Source organism: Artemia sp. Qi Xiang Cuo, chromosome 7, assembly GCF_049724085.1.
Source record: "Artemia sp. Qi Xiang Cuo chromosome 7, ASM4972408v1, whole genome shotgun sequence".
Taxonomy (NCBI): Eukaryota; Metazoa; Arthropoda; class Branchiopoda; order Anostraca; family Artemiidae; genus Artemia; species Artemia sp. Qi Xiang Cuo.
The window spans coordinates 34,359,093-34,377,869 of record NC_142800.1 but is presented as its reverse complement, the minus strand read 5'-3'; the positions used below and the strand labels follow the sequence as shown (position 1 = coordinate 34,377,869).

The window sequence follows — 18,777 nt, the reverse complement described above, 5'->3', positions numbered from 1 at the left end:
GACCTGTTTACCTACCAGAAAAACCTGTTTGGTACGGGGGCCTGCGCAAAGTGGTACCTTGGTATATACTACTATCCACAGAAGAATTTTCTGATATGCTGAATCTGATACTGTTATTTACATTTAAATCGCTTGACGTTTTGGGGGTTTCTGCCCTTCTTCAAAAATCAGGCAAATTTTCCCAGGTTCGCAGCATCTGATGGGCAACATTAAATTTGATTATTTTTATATATTTCGAATCAGCATAAAAAGCCAGTTCTTTTGATGCATCTATTTTAATCAAAATTCAGTTTTTTTGTTAGAGTTTCGGTTACAACTGGGCCGAGTCACTCCTTGATGAACTGTACGATTTATATTTACTTCAAAAGTATTGTTCCAAACCTCAAAATCTTCTCTTTTTTCCGTGCCTTTGCTGTAAAATTTTTCAAAATATTAACAAGAACATATCAATAAGAATGTCTTCTAGATGCTAAATTACTAACAAAAATAGCCTAACAGGTTAGACACTACGCAACTAATCAAAACTAACATCCTTGGTGAAAACCATTTTATATATCAGATATCGTACTGAAAGCATTTATCTGCCATGCTTCATTAGAGCGAAATTAAACAAGAAAAAGAAATAAAAACTTCCCAAAAATTAAAAACCTAAATTTGAAACTTATAATGAGCAGCAAGTAGCTTACATAAGAGGTCAAACTGAAGACAAACACAAATTGGCGTGAATGAAGAAAACGGAACCTAAAAGTAACTAGAAATTACGATGAAACTGAATTTAAAAAGAATAAGTGTTATTCAAAATAAGTTTGTTGTTGCCACCACCCTCACACCCTCTAAAAGGCCAGAGTCTTATTTTCGCTTCACTGAAAACTAAATGGATTAGAGTTTTTTGGTCTAAATCGCTATTTCACCGGGACTAGATTCTAGATTCAATTTCCACAGTGGCTTATAATGCCAAAAATTCTTCGCTGATTGGAGAAAAAACGTCGTCATTCAGCTGCCCACTCCTCAAGTCCAAACTCAAGGTTCACCTGAGCCCTCCTCCCCTTCAACATTCCCCGAAAGTTCAAGTTTGATCCTCCAAGCTGTTCCTGAAATGTTGCAGATACGCTATTTTGTAAATTTGGCAATACGTATTTTCTTTTGTTTTACCTCGCTAGGTAATCATGAATATATTTTAAGTCTCATAGGAGCTCTTACACCCCCCTCCCCCCCGAACAAAAACACTAAGTCAGAACTTGAGACCCACATGGGCTCCTAACACTCCTTGGTAGTTTCAATTTGATCTCCCAAGCCATTGCCGAGATATTGCAGACACGTTATTTTAAAAATTTGGACACACATAGCGTCTTTAGATTTACCCCACTACCTAGACGTAGATGTATTCCAAGTCAAACAGCGGCTTATAGTGCAAAAACGTCTAGGAGTATCAAATAATTGATTGAGGATTCCTTCATAAGGGGTTTCTCTGTTGAAAGCACTTCTGTATCTTTTTTAGTTTTGTATCATTTCCATACCAGATTTCTCTATTTTTATTGATAAGCAAGTTTAACTGAAAAACATTCTGTTTCTTAGTGCTGACTATTGTATTTTGTTACTCTAGTTTTACGTTTTTTCTCATAAGCATGTCCACCATTATTTTTAATATAAAACCTATTTGCGAACAAAGCAAAAATTTCTTAATTTCTGGCCCTTGTCCCTAAGAAGTCTGAATATCATAGATGTTTAACACCAAATATTTTTACTAAAGACCTCTATGCCTTTCAATTATATTTATTTTCTTATTCAAAATTCTGTATTATGTCTTTTTAAATACCAATTGTTTTGCTTCTTTTTTGGTAGTTAAGACTTGGGACTAGATAATTCAAATTGCCGCAGTGTAAACTCATGTTATTCTTGTACCAATGGAGAATTTTTGTCACTTTTGTACAATCTTGTAGCAAAACAAGTCTAAAGCATACTTGAAGAAAAAGTCGCATTTGAAAATACACGTGATGTGCCATGTCGGATAGTAGACAGTAAGAGCGACACGGAAAAATATTGTATTTATTTTCTGACGTAACGAATAGATACAACCTCGTTTTTTTGAACCCTTTTTTCTTCAATAAAATTCTCTCTGCTCTATCTAAACGTAGCTTTAAAGACAAGCGGGAAAACCTATCTTCTATTTTCTAGAAATCCGTTCTGAAAAAACGGCCTTTTTTGGGCCCTATCTGGACCGACTTTTTTATATCCCATTCCCCTTTGCCCAGCGATTTACGGCTGTAAGTTTCAAACTGATCAAGGACAAACTATTTTAAACCTAGTTTTGTGTCTCCTAGCACCCCCTACAAAAAATTCTGGCTCTGTTAGCTCAGTCAGTATCCCTGAAAAGTTTCAAGGCATTGGAAAAAAGAAGTTTTACAGCATTTGTTTTGGGCCCCATGTTTTGAAATTTACCCCCCAAAATAGGTTTTGTCTTATACATTTGAGTACACACAGAGAGATTTACGGTTTTTAGTTTCAATCCATTCTGAGAAAGAACGAGTTTGTTGGTCATTCTTAGGGGGGGGGGGTACATTTCTTTCTCTTTTTGTGGTCCACTTGATCCAAGGAAGTTCAAGTTAATCGAAAGAATAATTTCCTGGCTTCAGTTTTTGGGGGGTCTATGACCCAAGCCTATGCCCATGGGCATGAAGATCTCCTTTTCTCAGGAGCTTACGGGTGTATACTATTTTCGGGATAGCTAATATCTGACTTTCTATTTTCATTTTGCATTGGGGTCCTCGTGGTCCTAGGATTTAAGGATTTGAGTTTTGAGCTGATCAGAAAGAAATCTGACCTTCTTGGGTCTATTTCTTCTTTATTTTTTGGGGATGGGGCCATACCTTTCAAACTGCCTTTTTTTTAACATTTGGCTCGTTTTGGCCAGAGGACTTACGGTTACAAGCTATAGAATTGATCGAGGACAACAAGACTTTAGGTCAGTTTCCAGGGAAATTAAACTTTGAATTTATTTTTTTCCATGAACCAAGGATTTAAGTATGAATATCTCAAACCATTCAGAGGAAAATGATTTAGGAATCCCTTAGGGCCCAACTTTTTGGGACGCCTATACCCTCAAACCCTCAAACTAAAAAAAAAAATTGTACATTAGAGTACCCTTGGTCCAGGGACTTACAGTTTGAGGCTTCAAGCCGTTCAGAAAAAAAAATTTTTGGTCCTTCCTCGGTTCTTATATCCAGACTAACCACTAGTTGCCCCATGTTTTTCTGCATTAGGGTCGTCTTGGCCCAAAACATTATGGCTGTAAGTTTCATTTGTTCGAAAAAATTTTGTCCCTATTGAAGACCCCGTTTCCAGGGGAGTATTTTTTTCTATTTCTTATTTTCCATTGGGTTGCTCTTAGCCATAGGATTTAAAAATAGATTTAAAAAATATAAGTTTAGGGCTCTGTCGAAACAAAACTTATTTGTCCTTTTTGGAGTCACATTTTCGGACCTTACAATACAGAATTTAACTAAACTCCAATACTTTTATAATCCTTGCTATGTTATGGAAAAGAATTTAATCGTTGTTAAATTGGGTATTTAAGTCTTATTAAGGTCATTGACACGTTGGAGACTGTCCAAGTCCTTTTGACACCAAAAACCGTATAGCTATCTCATATTTTCTTTTTTTACTTATAACATTCTGGCCCAAAATTGCCACTCTGCGGTTAAATGTGGCTACTTAAAATGGTAAAAAGAACCTTAAAAATTGTCCTCTGAATTAGCTTTATCTCTATTTTCCGTGGCTTTCTTTAGGATCCGACAGACATTGAACAAAAAAATGCCCTTTAAAATAAAATTTTCGTCTTAAAGGCAAAAGAAAGGCCAAAAGTATGGTTAGTATTCTTCTAATATTCAAATAATTTTTTTTTTCAATGTTTTGTCTGACAATCTTGGAAACATCTCATTAAAAGCTGAAAATTGCGCTCCTAAAATACACCTTTTGGAAATACAGCCCCCTTCTCCCAAAGAAAGATCAACTAAACCCCTTTATGACAGGTATGATTACAGCTATGCGAAACTGTATAGTAAGGGACTGGACATAAATATTAATAAAGTTTAGATACTTGGGATCAATATAAAAATCAGATTTTGTTTTATATGTCTACAGCTTTTAAAACTTCGTTTTCTAGAGAGCCAGTTGTCGTTGCAAGGGTAATCCTCTGCTTATTTTAAAGATTGACCTTTGAATATGACCACGACCACGAACGGGTGGATTATGAGGCTGATTCAGGGTTGCCGACAGCCGACGTTTCAAGTGAGGGAAAATTGATGCCCAAAAAGAGCGATTCCAGAACAGAATGGTAACTGAAAAGAATGATTGGAAATTAAGCATAAATTCAGGCAGCTCTTGCGACTTTGTTTTATTTTTTATTTTTGCAGAATTCATTCTTATAGATGACCGAAAAACTACTCTCAAAACCCCTTTCCTACCATCGTCCAAGCATTATTTTGTTTCCTAGCTGGAAGCTTGCATTACTGATCTTCAATTGAATTGTAGACTTTGCCTCATTCCACCTCAGTGTCAACTGGAAAACTCAGAAACTGATGAAGCAAAGGCACAAGGGTGTCCGCATCTTTAGATAAGGGATAACATTTACGCTCAAGTATTTAATATTTTCCAACGTCGGGTCATTTTAGTCTACCTGCTTCTCGTTTCTGTGCATAACCCTACGATTAGATCAAGTTAGATCACTCAAATATGGTGAACCTACTGATTGCTCAATAGGGCAGTGTTTTGCTGGTTTTTACGTGACAAAGTATATTTGACCCCAACAATATGCAATTAAATGCGAGAAAATGAGCTGGGCCTAACCAAAATCAGAATGAATCTCGTATACGTACTTGAGAAGCGACAGGAAAGTCTGATGCGAACTCAACAACAGCCTGTGGATCAATTTTTCAATCGGCCGAAACTCTTTTTTCAATTAATTGCCCTTGTGTTGGACAAAGGGGAGAAGTTACAAACCAACTCTCACTTAGTGGTCACACATAAAGGCACAATTTTTTAAAGCCTTTTTTGCACCTCGATCTCCAGCTGAGTCACCTTCTTGGTATTTCGAAAAAATAGAAGGACGGGGATCAACTTCAAGGATCCTTCATCAGATGCTTCTAGGGAAAGCCATCACGTACTTTCGGTCAGCAGCTACTTATGGTTTTCCAATTGACAATAGTCATATTCATATTCCCGTCACATTCCTGATTATGATATTCCTCTTTATTTCCGGGAATATTTCTGCTCTACGCCGTTATTTTGAAAGTAGAGAATAACAATAAACCGCAAAACAAGCAAAATTTATTCCCTATAGGAGGGGGCTTCCCATCCTTATCCCCAACTTTCCCCTCGTCGTCGTATAAACTTCGGAGTGTGCTCATTCAATAGGAATTGTAAAGTTTCAATCCTTTGTTTTAAAGTCGAAAGTGATTAGAGACCAAACAGCCCCTGTCCTAGAACCTTTTTTTTTAAATATCTGGTCCTTTTGCTACCCCTAGGACATCTGATCGACGTTTTGAGGTACCTATTTTGTACTTTCTCTGTGAAAGCTCAATTTTGTGCGTGGGGGAATTTTCCATGGGGGGAATTATCCAGACGAAATCTTCCACGGGGGAATCTTTAGGGGGAATTTTTTGCGGGGAGAATTTTCCGGGGGAAAATGTCGTCCCCCAGACAAGCCCTTGGTGTGTTTGCAAAAGAGCTGCTGGTAAAAACTGCGTTTGATAGGGTTTCCTTAATCTGTGGTTCAATATTCGTCAAAATGAGTGCTTTAAGTATTATTCTGACCAAACCAATTATCTAAAACCCCTATTAAGTTTTGAATGGAAGTGCATTCGAAAAGAAACACTTATGCAGACATGTGCGGAATAGCGCAGAAATAGTGTCTAACTTGTTAAATGAAAACGCTAAGAAAATATTCCCTTGAGATCCAAAGCAAATTTAAAGCAATGTTTCTCCTTTTTCAGTACTTTTAACCCCCATGGTCCAGATAAATCTTTTTTGTACGTCATTTGCTAACGTCATTTAATGGCTGTCTAAGAAAGAACTGTTTAGATTTAAATCAAACATTTGTCTCTAAGAGAATATACAAAAGATGACAGCTTTAACAGAGTGCCCTGCTTTCAGATCTGAAAATATTTTCTAATCTCCATCAAAACACTAAGAAGGAACCTATTTTCCCTTGTTGAACTGGTTATTCTAGCAAAATTTTATAAGGCCTTTCGACTTAGAATAAAATTTTCAATTTTTGGTTTTGTATAGTAGAACAGTTTTATAAAATATTTTTATTTTATTTTAAGTTGACAAATTTATACACCCAGAGGGGTGGGATGGATAATGATTTTTACACATAGGGGGGGGGGGTACTCAACACAACTTTAAAACATCACCGAATTTTGGTTTTATCATTCCCTTTAAAAAAAATCGTTTTTTGGTGGTTCGGACAGATTTTTAATGGGGCAGCGAATTGAAAAAAATCGAAAATTGCGAGCAACTCAAGCCAATTCTAGTCCATAATCCATATCTACAGTTACTTTACATCATAAAATCAAAAGAATTGAGTACGGAACGGAAGTTAACAGTTGCATTTCACATTTACACTGAACTACTCTGATTCACCTTAGTTTAGACGGTTCATTTTACGCGCACGTTTCGTTTTCAATTCGAAAATTTCTTCAGTAAGAGGCAAAGAGTGTTCATTTGGAAACAAGCTTACCATTTTTTTTACCCCACCACGATATCTTAGGTCTTCAGGTATTTCCATCAACATACGGTTAACAGTCCAAATATTTTCTTGATACATACGTGCTTACATTTCTTTTAGATATTAATTAAAATAATCTTTTAGATATTAATCAAATAATCTACCAAGCGTGAAACTATCAATATCAGCATCGATAAATAAGTGAAACCCCAAACGGACAGAAATCATAGGCAGCGCGCCAGCGCTGCCTAAGTAAAGAACGATGTGGGCACAATGTGTTTTTTTTCCTCCATACCTGGGCACTTCGTATTGAAGGAGTTGTTGTAGAAACTTCGAAAAGGGCTCATTCGATTGTAAATTGGAGTGACTAGTGCCCTTTATAATAATCGGAAGTGATTGGAGGGCAACTAGCCCTCCCACGCCCATCATTCCCCCAAACACATCCAATCACAATTTTGAGATAGCCATTTTGTACAACGTAGTTGATTTCTAGATAGAAAATATGTTTTTGAGGAGGATAATCCCCCACAACCCTCGGGGCAAGGGTTTTAAGTTATGCCCTGAGGGCATATAAAAACGATGTTGGCACAATGTACTATTTCATCTTTTTTTTTCCTTTAGAACAGGGCACTTCATATGGAAGGAGTCGTCTTAGAAACTTCAAAAGGGGCTCATTCGATTGGAAATTGAGAGTTCTAGTGCCCTTTTCAATAGTCTAAAGTGATTGGAGGGCAACTAGTCCCCCCCCCAACGCCCCTCATTGCCCCAAACACATCCAATCAAAAATTTTAGATAGCAATTTTGTTCAGCGTAGTTGATTTCCAGATAGAAAATATGTTTTTGAGGAGGAAACTCCCACACAACCCTCGGGGCAAGGGTTTTAAGTTATGCCCTGAGGGCATACAACAACGATGTTGGCACAATGTACTATTTATTATTTTTTCCTTTAGAACAGGGCACTTCATATGGAAGTAGTCGTCTTAGAAACTTCAAAAGGGGCTCATTCGATCGGAAATTGAGAGTTCTAGTGCCCTGTTTAATAGTCGAAAGTGATTGGATGGCAACTAGCCCCCCCCCCCCCAATGCCCATCATTCCCCCAAACACAACCAATCAAAATTTTGAGATAGTAATTTTGTTCAGCGTAGTTGATTTCCAGATAGAAAATATGTTTTTGAGGAGGACACTCTCCCACAACCCTCAGGTTAAGGGTTCTAAGTTATGCCCTGGGGGCATATAAGGTTTTTATAGGAGGCGTTGTCGTAGAAACTTCAAAACAGGCGCATTCGATTGGAAATTCGAAGGGCTAGTACCCTTTTTAATAGTCGAAATTGATTGGAGGGCAACAAGCCCCCCCCCCCACGCCCATCATGCCTTCCCAAGGCCAGAGAATAATTTGCACTTTACTGAAAAAATACAAATGAATGTGCATTGTCAGTTTAATATACATATATTGATGTTTAGTAATCAAAATGTTAATAGTATTTGATTTATTAAAGTTATATGAGTAAAAACATTTGTATTTGTTTTGAAAGGGTTCTGAAATTAGGAAACTGCCACCCCGGGTTTATATCCAAAGGAGTACCGATTCGGGTAACAAAGACCTGATTTTAGTGAGGACGCAACATAATCAATTGCAGGGAATTTTTGCTATTGTTTTGTTCATAACTGTGTTTACTTTATTAAACTTGGAAGTGAGTAACAGTTATTAGACTTTTATTGCCACCTTGGCAGTCCTACATTATATGTAGCTATTTTGACGAAAGAATAGGGATGAAAGGAAAACACCTCAGAAGGTAATGCTTTTAATCAGTCATAGGCAGCGCAATCGCGCTGCCTAAGTAAAGAACGATGTTGGCCCAATGTGTTAGTATTATTTTTTTTTCCATACCAGGGCACTTCGTATCGAAGGAGTTGTCGTAGAAACTTCGAAAAGGCCTCATTCGATTGGAAATTGGAGAGGCTTGTGCCCTTTTTAATTGTCAAAAGTGATTGGAAGGCAACTAACACCCCTTCCACGCCCACCTTTTCCCCAAACACACCCAATTAAAATTTTAAGATAGCCATTTTGTCCAGCGTAGTTAGGATGCTGGCACAGAATGATCCCCCTATTTTATCCATCGCTACCGATTTCCAGATAGAAAATATGTTTTGAGGACGACACTCCCCCACAACCCTTCAGGGCAAGGGTTTTAAGTTATGCCCTGGGGGCATATAAGGACGATGTTGGCACAATGTATTATTTATTATTTTTTCTTTTAGACCAGGCCACTTCGTATCGAAGAAGTTGTCGTAGAAACTTCGAAATAGGCTCATTCGATTGGAAATTAGAGTGGCGTGTGCCCTTTTTGAAACCCAAAACGAACAGAAATTACAATTAATAACCGAGTCAAACTCAAAACGAGCAGAAATTAACATAAGTTGGCCTCAAAACCCTATGCCTTCTGGCCTAAAACCCTAGGCCAGAACATAATTTGCACTTTACTGAAAAAAATACAAATGAAAGTACATTGTCAGTTTAATATACATATACTGATATTTAGTAATCCATGTGTTAATATTATTTGATTTATTAAAGTTATAAAAGTAAAACGTTTATATTTTTTCATTATACCATTCACAAAAAATCTGTTTACTTACTTTGATAGCTTGGATACACTTACGATATTTTGATTTGGTTAAATTTTAAGAGCAGATGTAGCCCCGAAAGTTTGAACATGATACCCTCAGTCGTTCTTGGGATACTGCTGAAATACCTTATTGGGAATTAGCATTAACAGAGTACATTTTGATTTAATCTTAAGGCAACATTTAGTTTTTAAACACAATGGGCAAATGGGGGCAATGGGCACCTTTTTGACATTTCTACAACAACTTTCCATATAAACCTTATATTCCCCCAGGGCATAACTTACAACCCTTGCACTGAGGGCTCTAACAGGTTTATCATCCTAAAAGACCTAATTTCCAGAACTTTCAACTACGTTGAACAAAATGGATATCGATAATTTCGGAGACCACACTGCCTTTCCATGACGATCAAATAAAAGTTCAAAATAGGGATAAAATCCTTTTTAATAGACAGTGTAAAATATATTTCACAAAAAATATTAGATATTTCGGTTACATATGCAATGACCGTCATCAGTAGTAAAACTAAACTAAAACAATTTAAAACAAAAGTTTATATACTAAATCAAATAAAACTACATATTGTTTAAATCTCTAATCCTTTTCAAAGCAAAGGCGGAAGCTAGCCTCTTTGACCTTCTTCGATTCGGTTTATTAGAGTTCAATGATAAAACATTTTGACAAAGGTCAACTACATCGGGTGAATTGAACTTTACTCTGTCAGATTTTAATAAATTATCATAGATAGAGTTCAGCCCATATTCACCTGTATTCCGATTATAAACAATATTCTTGAATAAGATTTTCTTACTTTCAAGAGTTTCACGAAAATTTTGTCTTAAACCCCGATCCCTAGAAATCAAAGAGACATTCTCGAACAAAATAAAATGGTCTCGAAAATTAAAAATATGTTCTGAAAGGGCTGAAGTAAAATCTCCAGACTTAAAATCTTGCTTTAAATCCGAAGAAATAGAATCTTTGTGTTGTAATAATCTCATTTCCAAACTCTGGTTAGTACGCCCCACATATAAGCTTCCGCAAGCACATGGCATCTGATAAACCCCACTTTGTTGCCCCAATGAAGTTAGATCCTTCCCAGAATTTAGAAAACTACTCAAAGTATTATTACTCTTTAAAGCTACCCTTAGACCATTACTCTGTGAAATTCTTTTAAGTTTTTCACTTAGCCCGGGTACAAATGTTAAGGAACAAAAAAATGCTTCTCCCGGGTTGTCTCCAAGACTTCCTTAGAAATCTCTAGAAACCTTTTTCTTCTTTTTGAAAAAGTCTGGTTAATTAACCATTCTGGATACATGTTGCTTATTAGTATTTTTCTTAGAAAAGAAAACTCCTCCTCAACAAATTTTGGAGAGCAAATACTAAAGATTCGATCAGTTAAAGAAATGATCAAATCAATTTTTACTTGGATAGCGTGACCGGAACTATAAGACAAAAATCTATTGTTATTTGTCGGTTTTCTGTAAATTTTAAAATCCAGACTATTTTGATTTTTCAAAAGAAGAACATCAAGAACAGGAAGTTTCCCATTCTCTTCCGATTCAACAGTAAACTTTAAATCCCCCCCCCAACAATTAAGACGTTACAAAAATCCTTTTAATTCCTCCTCCCCATAATCCCATACTGAAATAATGTCATCCATATACCGGCCCCAGAAAATATGTTTTAGAAAATATGAATATAACTCAATTGTTTCAATATTCTCCACAAAAATATTAGCTAATAAAGGGGATAAAGGGACCCCATAGGTAAACCATTTATTTGTTCGAAATACTCCCCTCTAAATTGAAAAAAAATAAGAGAACTTATTGCACAACCTCACTAAATACATAATTACAGAAACTTCCAAATCGCTCTTGCCGCTGATCAAATCCAAATTTCGGAACAGCTTTCCGTCTAGAAGAGTATTGGCTGCTTCTACATCAATATTTGTGTACATTGATACAATGTCGAAGCTTGAAAGCAAAGAATTCGAAGAACTTTCTACTTTTTTCAGTTTTCAACCAAATTCGAAGAATTCTTAATATACAAAATTTGTGTAGACAAAAGTGGTTTACAGATTGACACTAACCATTTGCTCAAAACACTTGTTGGTGACCTTGTACTTGACACAATTGGTCGTAATGGTAGGTTAGGCTTATGAATTTAGGGAAGTCCATATAATTTAGGGCACAAGGAACTGCGTGGCAGGCATTTGTAATAAAGTTCAGGTGTAATTTTTCCTTCATCCTTTAAGCACTTCAATTCGTTCTTAAACCTTTTTGTAAAAGAGTCGGTTGGATTATACGATAGCTTCTTGTATGTTTTTTCATCATTTAGTAAACTTCCTAATTTTGCTTCGTAGTCCTCAGTATTCATCACAACTAAAGTGCTACTCTTATCTGCTTTTGTAATGGTAATTGAACCATCCTTTTTCAGGTTTTTAAGAATTCTTATGTCTTTGATGGTCGTACTAGGAAATTCCGGTTTCAATACAAAATTAGACAGGGTTTTTACGGTAGAAGCTCTTACTAAGCTAACATCTTATATTAGATTTGCGTTTTTATGCAAAGATGTTTCTATTGAAGAGATAATGTCTTCCACGGGGACTTTATCCGGTTTAAAACTTAAGTTTCGGACCCTTTTCAAGCACTGATTGTTCTTGTATCGGTAAAGTTCTTGATGAAAAATTAACCTCACCTGGTCCTAGAATTGACGAAGGTATTATCGCATTATTTGTTGATAGTTTAGAAAACTTTTTTAGCAATCTTTCTATGGAAAGGTAAAAATCATGATTGAAGTGATTTTTTCCTGTTTGTTGAATAAAACAAAAGTCACTTACACTAACCTTTTTTGATATAAGATTTTCCAGGGAAAGTTTATCTCTTTATCTCTTTTGAAAGTTTATCACTTTTATCCTTAATAATGTGATTTAAAGTCTTGAAATGTAAGCTTCGTTCAAACTTTTCTTCCTTGAAAGTGCCCAAATGTAAATTGAATTTTAGTGAAGGTGGCACAATTGTGCCACCAACTGTGTCAAGTACAAGGTCACCATCAAGTGTTTTGAGCAAATGGTTAGTGTCAATCTATAAACCACTTTTGTCTACACAAATTTCGTACATTAAGAATTCTTCGAATTTGGTTGAAAAACTGTAAAAAGTAGAAATTTCTTCGAATTCTTTGCTTTCAAGCTTCGACATTGTTTCAATGTACACAAATATTGATGTAGAAGCAGCCGAAACTCTTCTAGAAGGAAAGCTTTTAAGAAATTTGGATTTGATTAGTGGCAAACAGATTTGGAAATTTCAGTAATTATGTATTTAGTATTGTTGTGCAATAAGTTCTCTTATTTTTTCAATTTAGAGGGAGTAATTCGAACAAATAAATGGTTTACCTATGGGGGTCCCTTTATCCCCGTTATTAGCTAATACTTTTGTGGAGAATATTGAAACAATTGCGTTAGATTCATATTTTTTAAAACATATTTTTTGGGGCCGGTATATGTATGACATTATTTCAGTATGGGATTATGGGGAGGATGAATTAAAAGGATTTTAGGAACATCTTAATTGTTTGGGGGAAGATTTAAAGTTTACTGTTGAAGTAGAAGAGAATGGGAAACTTCCTTTTCGTGATGTACTTCTTTTGACAAATCAAAATAGTCTGTATTTTAAAATTTACAGAAAACCGACAAATAACAATATTAAAACAATAAAAAGTGACCGAAATATCTGGTATTTTTTGGAAATTTATTATACACTGTCTATTAAAAAGGATTTTATCCCTATTTCGAACTTTTATTTTATCGTAATGGATATCTCAAAATTTTGATTGGATGTGTTTGGGAAAATGGTGTGGAAATGGGGGGATGTTTTTGGAAATTACCCTCGAATCACTTTCGCCTATTAAAAAGGGTACTAGCCCTTTGAATTTCCGATCGGATGAGCCCTTTTTCAAGTTTCTACGACAAAGAGTTGAATAAAAACCTTATATGCCCCCTGGGCATACCTTATAAGCCTTGCCCCGAAGACTGTGGGGGATTTTCCTGCTCAAAGGCAAAATTTTCCGAACTTTCCACTGCGTGGAACAAAATGGCTATCTCAAAATTTTGGTTGGAAGTGTTTGGGGAAATGGGGGGCGTGGAAGGGGTGTTAGTTGCCTTCCAGTCACTTTCGACTATTAAAAAGGGCACTAGTCATTTCAATTCTCAATCGAATGAGCCCTTTTTGAAGTTTCTACGACAACGCGCTCTATAAAAACTAATATGCCCCCAGGACATAACTTACAACCCTTGCCCTGAGGGCTGTGGGGGGATGGGGGGTTGTCATCCTGAAAGACCTAATTTCTAGAATTCAAAACTACATTGCATAAAAAGGCTATCTCAAAATTTTGATTGGATGTGTTTGGGGAAAAGCTGGGCGTGAGAGGGGGGTTAGTTGCCCTCCAATCACTTTCGACTATTAAAAAGGGCACTAGCTCTTTGAATTTTTAATCGAATGAGCCTTTTTTGAAGTTTTTACGAAAACGCTTTCTATAAAAACCTTATATGTCCCCAGGGCATAACTTACACCCCTTGCCCTGAGAGCTGAGGGGGAGTGTCCTCCTCAAAAACATAATTTCTATCTGAAAATCAACTACGCTGAAAAAAATGGCAATCTCAAAATTTTTATTGGATGTGTTTCGGGAAATGGTGGGTGTGGAAAGGATGTTAGTTGCCTTCCAATCAGTTTCGACTATTAAAAAGGGCACAAACCACTCCAATTTCCAATTGAATGAATCCTTTTCGAAGTTTCTGCGACAACTTCTTCGATACGAAGTGCCCTGGTCTAAAAGAAAAAATGATAAATAATACATTGTGCCAACATCGTTCTTATATGCCCCCAGGGCCTACCTTAAAACCCTTGCCCTGAAGGTTTTTGGGGAGTGTCCTCCTCAAAAAAATCAACTACGCTGAACAAGATGGCTATCTCAAAATTTTGATTGGATGTGTTTGGGGAAATGGTGGGCGTGGAAGGGGTGTTAGTTGCCTTCCAATCACTTTCGACTATTAAAAACGGCAATAGCCACTCCAATTTCCAATCGAATGAGCCCTTTTCGAAGTCTCTACGACAACTCCTTCGATACGAAGTGCCCTGGTATGGAAAACAAAAAAATAATAACACATTGTGCCAACATCTTTCTTTACTTAGGCAGCGCGATTGCGCTGCCTATGACTGATGAAAAGCATTACTTGCTGAGGTGTTTTCCTTTCATCCCTATTCTTTCGTCAAAACAGCTACATATAATGTAGGGCTGCCAAAGTGCCAATAAAATTAATAATTTTTTCCACGAAGTTTATCCTGCTCGCACAAGAATTCCACCTTTTCGACTTAGGAACTTTTTTTAGCCAAATAATTTGAATTATTCAGACCTAGAGCTATGAGTAGCCCAGTTAATCATTTTACTTTGCTCTAGATTTACTTCGTTTACTATTTTTTTCCATTTTTGCAAATGTCTCTCAAATTAAAGCCTTTTATTCCGTGTAAGGCTTACTTACATCTCAGAAAACTTTTGCTATTAGTTGAACTTAGATGAGGTCCTGCTAAAAGTTAAAGAAAGTTCAACCTCCTTCCACGTTTAATAAAGTAAACACAGTTATGAACAAAACAATAGCAAAAATTCCCTGCAATTGATTATGTTGCGTCCTCACTAAAATCAGGTCTTTGTTACCCGAATCGGTACTCCTTTGGATATAAACCCGGGGTGGCAGTTTCCTAATTTCAGAACTCTTTCAAAACAAATAAATGAAAAAGATGGATAGAATCTCACTGTATTTTGAATTAATTTAAAAAAAAAATCCCGCAAAACAAATTCTTCGAAGAAAAGTAAAGAGCCCTACTAAGCCAAAAATTAGCAGAAATAAAGTAAAATAAAGGTCCAAATGAAAAACTACCACAAACCACCATCAATAAATAAATGAAACTCAACGAACAAAAATTATAATAAATAACCAAGTCAAACTCAAAACGATCAAAAATTAACATGAGTAGGGCTGACATCCCACATGCCTTCTCAAGACCAGAACATAGCACTTTACTGAACAAAAAAACAAATAACTATGGATTGTCAGTTTATTATACATGTATTGCTATGTATTCCTTAAACGTTTAATAATTTTTTATTTATTAAAGTGAAAAAAAGTAAAAACATTTTAAATGTATTTTATTTTCAGTCCATAGTTATATCCGTAGAATCCATAGTTTGGCTATAAGAATATATAGTTTGGCTGGCAATTTGCATGTTTGAGAAATTTTTTCACCCATTTTTAATCCTGACACAAATAGTATTGTTTAATTTAAGTTTATGCCACGGCAGGTTGACCTGACAAATAATACTTAATATTATTCCTAAGAAATTTTATCTATGCTCTTTCACTAGACACACTTACACTCTTTTTATTTATTGAAATCGTTAGAGCAGAAGTAGTAATAGCAGCAGCCCCGAAAGCTTCAAATTAATACATCCAGTCGCTCTCGATATATTGCTGAGTTTTCTTATTGGTAACCATACACATAGTGTCTTTTGATTCAGATTTAAAGCAAAATTTAGTTTTAAAGCATACTGGCCCAATTGCATAATTGTGGGGGTTGATGTGCTCGATATCCCTAGAGACATAGCTGCTGGACTGTTCTACTGTGCTGAACAAAATATCTGTCTCAAAATTTTGATTGGATGTGTTTGGAAAATGAATGGGCTTGGGAGGAGGGCTGATCGCTCTCGTATCTCTTTTTACTCTTAAAAAGAGCACTAGAGCTTCTATTCTTGAATCGATATAGCTACTTTTAAAGTTTCAATGACATTTCTAGCTATTATAGAGCGACGCTGCCTAAGATATTGCTTATATGCCCCTTCGAAAACCTATAATTTTTTGTTTAATTGAAATTCTCCCAAAACGTTCCCTAAAAGTTTCAACTTAATACCCTAACCGTCATTAGTTACAGCTACTGTAGTGGTAGTAGTAAAAGTATATGCATTGCTTTTCGGTGATTTTAACATCATTCTCATCAAGTCCTCGAAGTTTCAACTTAATACAACTATCCGTTGCTGTGACGTTGCTGATATATCGTTTTGATAACCTATATATATATATATACTTTTGTGATTTTCCTCTTAATACTCTTAGCCTTACAAGTAGTTGCAATTGAGGTAATAGTTGAAGTAGCAGCACTACTAGTAGTACTAAATATGGCAGCGGTAGTAGCATTAGTAGTAGCATGCACGTATACCTTTCGTTCAATTGATCTTCCCCTTTTAAGCATTTTCTGGAAGTTCCAGCTTAAACCTAAAATCTATTCTTGAGATACGCTCTTTTGACAATTTGCATGCACATATGTCTTTTGCTTTAGTTCATATTTCCCTCAATATCTTAAATGTAGTATCGTCGTTTTAGTAGTAGTAGTGGAAGCAGTAGTAGTTGTGGTAGTTGTAGCAATTGTAGTAGCGTACAAACATTACCTTTTTGGTCAATTGGTCATCTCCCTTGTCATCTCCCGAAATTAACTAAAAAAAAACTTTTTTTTAACAAAAGAAGTTTTTTAAAAAAGTAAAGAACTTCATTAAACCAAAATGAACAGAAATAGAATCAAACTATCTACCAAGAATACAACTGCCACAAATCAGTATCAATAAATAAATGAAACCCAAAACCTCCGAATACTTTCGACTACTAAAAAGGGCAATAGCCCTTTCAATTTCCAATCGGATCAGTCCTATTTGAAATTTTTACGGCAGAGCTTTCTAAAAAACATTATATTCCTCACGGGCACAACTTACAACCTTAGCCCTGAGGGCTGTGGGGGGGGGGTTGTCATCCTCAAAGACCTAATTTCCAGAATTTTCCACTAAGTTCAACAAAATGGCTATCCCAAAATTTTAGATTGGATGTGTTCGGAGAAATGGTGGGCATCAGAGGGGGGTTAGTTACCCTCCAATCACTTTCGACTATTAAAAAGGGCACTAGCCCTCTCAATTTCCAATTGAATGAGCCCCTTTTGAAGTTTCTACGACAATACTATCTATACAAACCTTATATGCCCCCACGGCATAACTTACAACCTTTGCCCTGGGGGCTCTGGGGGGTTTGTCATCCTTAAATACATAATTTACAGGACTATCAACTAAGTTAAATGGCTATCTCAAAACTTTGATTGAATGTGTTTGGGGAAATGGTGGGCGTGAGAGGGGGGTTAGTTGCCCTTCAATCACTTTCGACAATTAAAAAGGGCACTAGCCCTTTCAATTTCCAATTGAATGAGCTCTTTTTGAAGTTTCTACAACATTGCTTTCTATAAAAACCTTATATGCCCCAGGGCATAACTTAAAACCCTTGCTCTGAGGACTTTGGGGGAGTTTTTATCCTTAAAGAACTAATTTCCAAAACTTTCAACTACGTTGAACAAAAAAGCTATCTAAAAAATTTTTATTGGATGTGTTTGGGGAAAAGGTGGGCTTGAGAGGGGGTTTAGTGGCCCTTCAATTACTTTCGATCATTAAAAAGGGCACTAGCCCTTTGAATTTCTAATCGAATGAGCCCTGTTTCAAAATTTTCAAATTTTGGCTATCTCAAAATTTTGATTGGATGTGTTTGGGGAAATGGTGGGCTTGGAAGGGGTGTTAGTTGCCTTCTAATCACTGTCGACTATTAAAAAGGGCTCTAGACATTTCAATTTTGCAGTCGAATCAGTCCTATTTGAAGTTTCAACGAAAACACTTTCCACAAAAACCTTATATGCCCCCAGGGCATAACTTACAACCCTTGCCCTGAGGGCTCTGGGGGGGGGGGGTTGTCATCCTGAAAGAACTAATTTCAGAACTTTCAACTACGTTAAACAAAATAGCTATCTTAAAATTTTGATTGCATGTGTTTAGGGAAAAGGTGGGCGTGAGAGGGGGGTTTGTTGCCCTCCAAGCACTATCGACTATTAAAAAGGGCACTTGCCCTTTGAATTTCCAATCGAATTAGCCCTTTTTCAAGTTTCTACTACAAAGCTTTCAATGAAAACCTTATATGCCCCCAGGGCATAACTTACAACCTTAGCCCTGAGGGCTCTGAGGGGAATGTCATCCTCAAAGACCTAATTTCCTGAACTTTCAACAACGTTGAACAAAGTGACGATCTGAAAATGTTGATTGGATGTGTTCGGGGAAATGGTGGGCGTGAGAGGGGGGTAGGTTACCCTCCAATTACTTTCGACTATTAAAAAGGGCACTAGCCCTCTCAATTTCCAGTTGAATGATTCCCTTTAGGAATTTCTACGAGAACGCTATCTATGAAAATCGTAAACGCCCCAAGGGCATAACTTTTCCCTGGGGGCTCTGGGGGGTTTGTCATCCTCAAATACATAATTTCCAGAACTTTCAATTGCGCTGAACAAACTTGCTATCT

General features: G+C 36.4%; 1 protein-coding gene across 5 annotated transcripts in view; it reads left to right on the top strand.

Moving 5' to 3' along the window:
- Calx (sodium/calcium exchanger 3) overlaps window positions 1-18,777 on the top strand; it is a 110,867-nt gene that overhangs the window by 11,994 nt on the left and 80,096 nt on the right. The window contains exon 1 of one of the 5 annotated variants that reach the window (XM_089092207.1): window positions 12,411-12,427. The exons of the other annotated variants lie outside the window; for them this stretch is intronic. The gene's annotated coding sequence lies outside the window, so the exon portion shown is untranslated. Of the gene's footprint in view, window positions 1-12,410; window positions 12,428-18,777 lie in introns of those variants that run through there. 5 annotated transcript variants of the gene reach the window in all.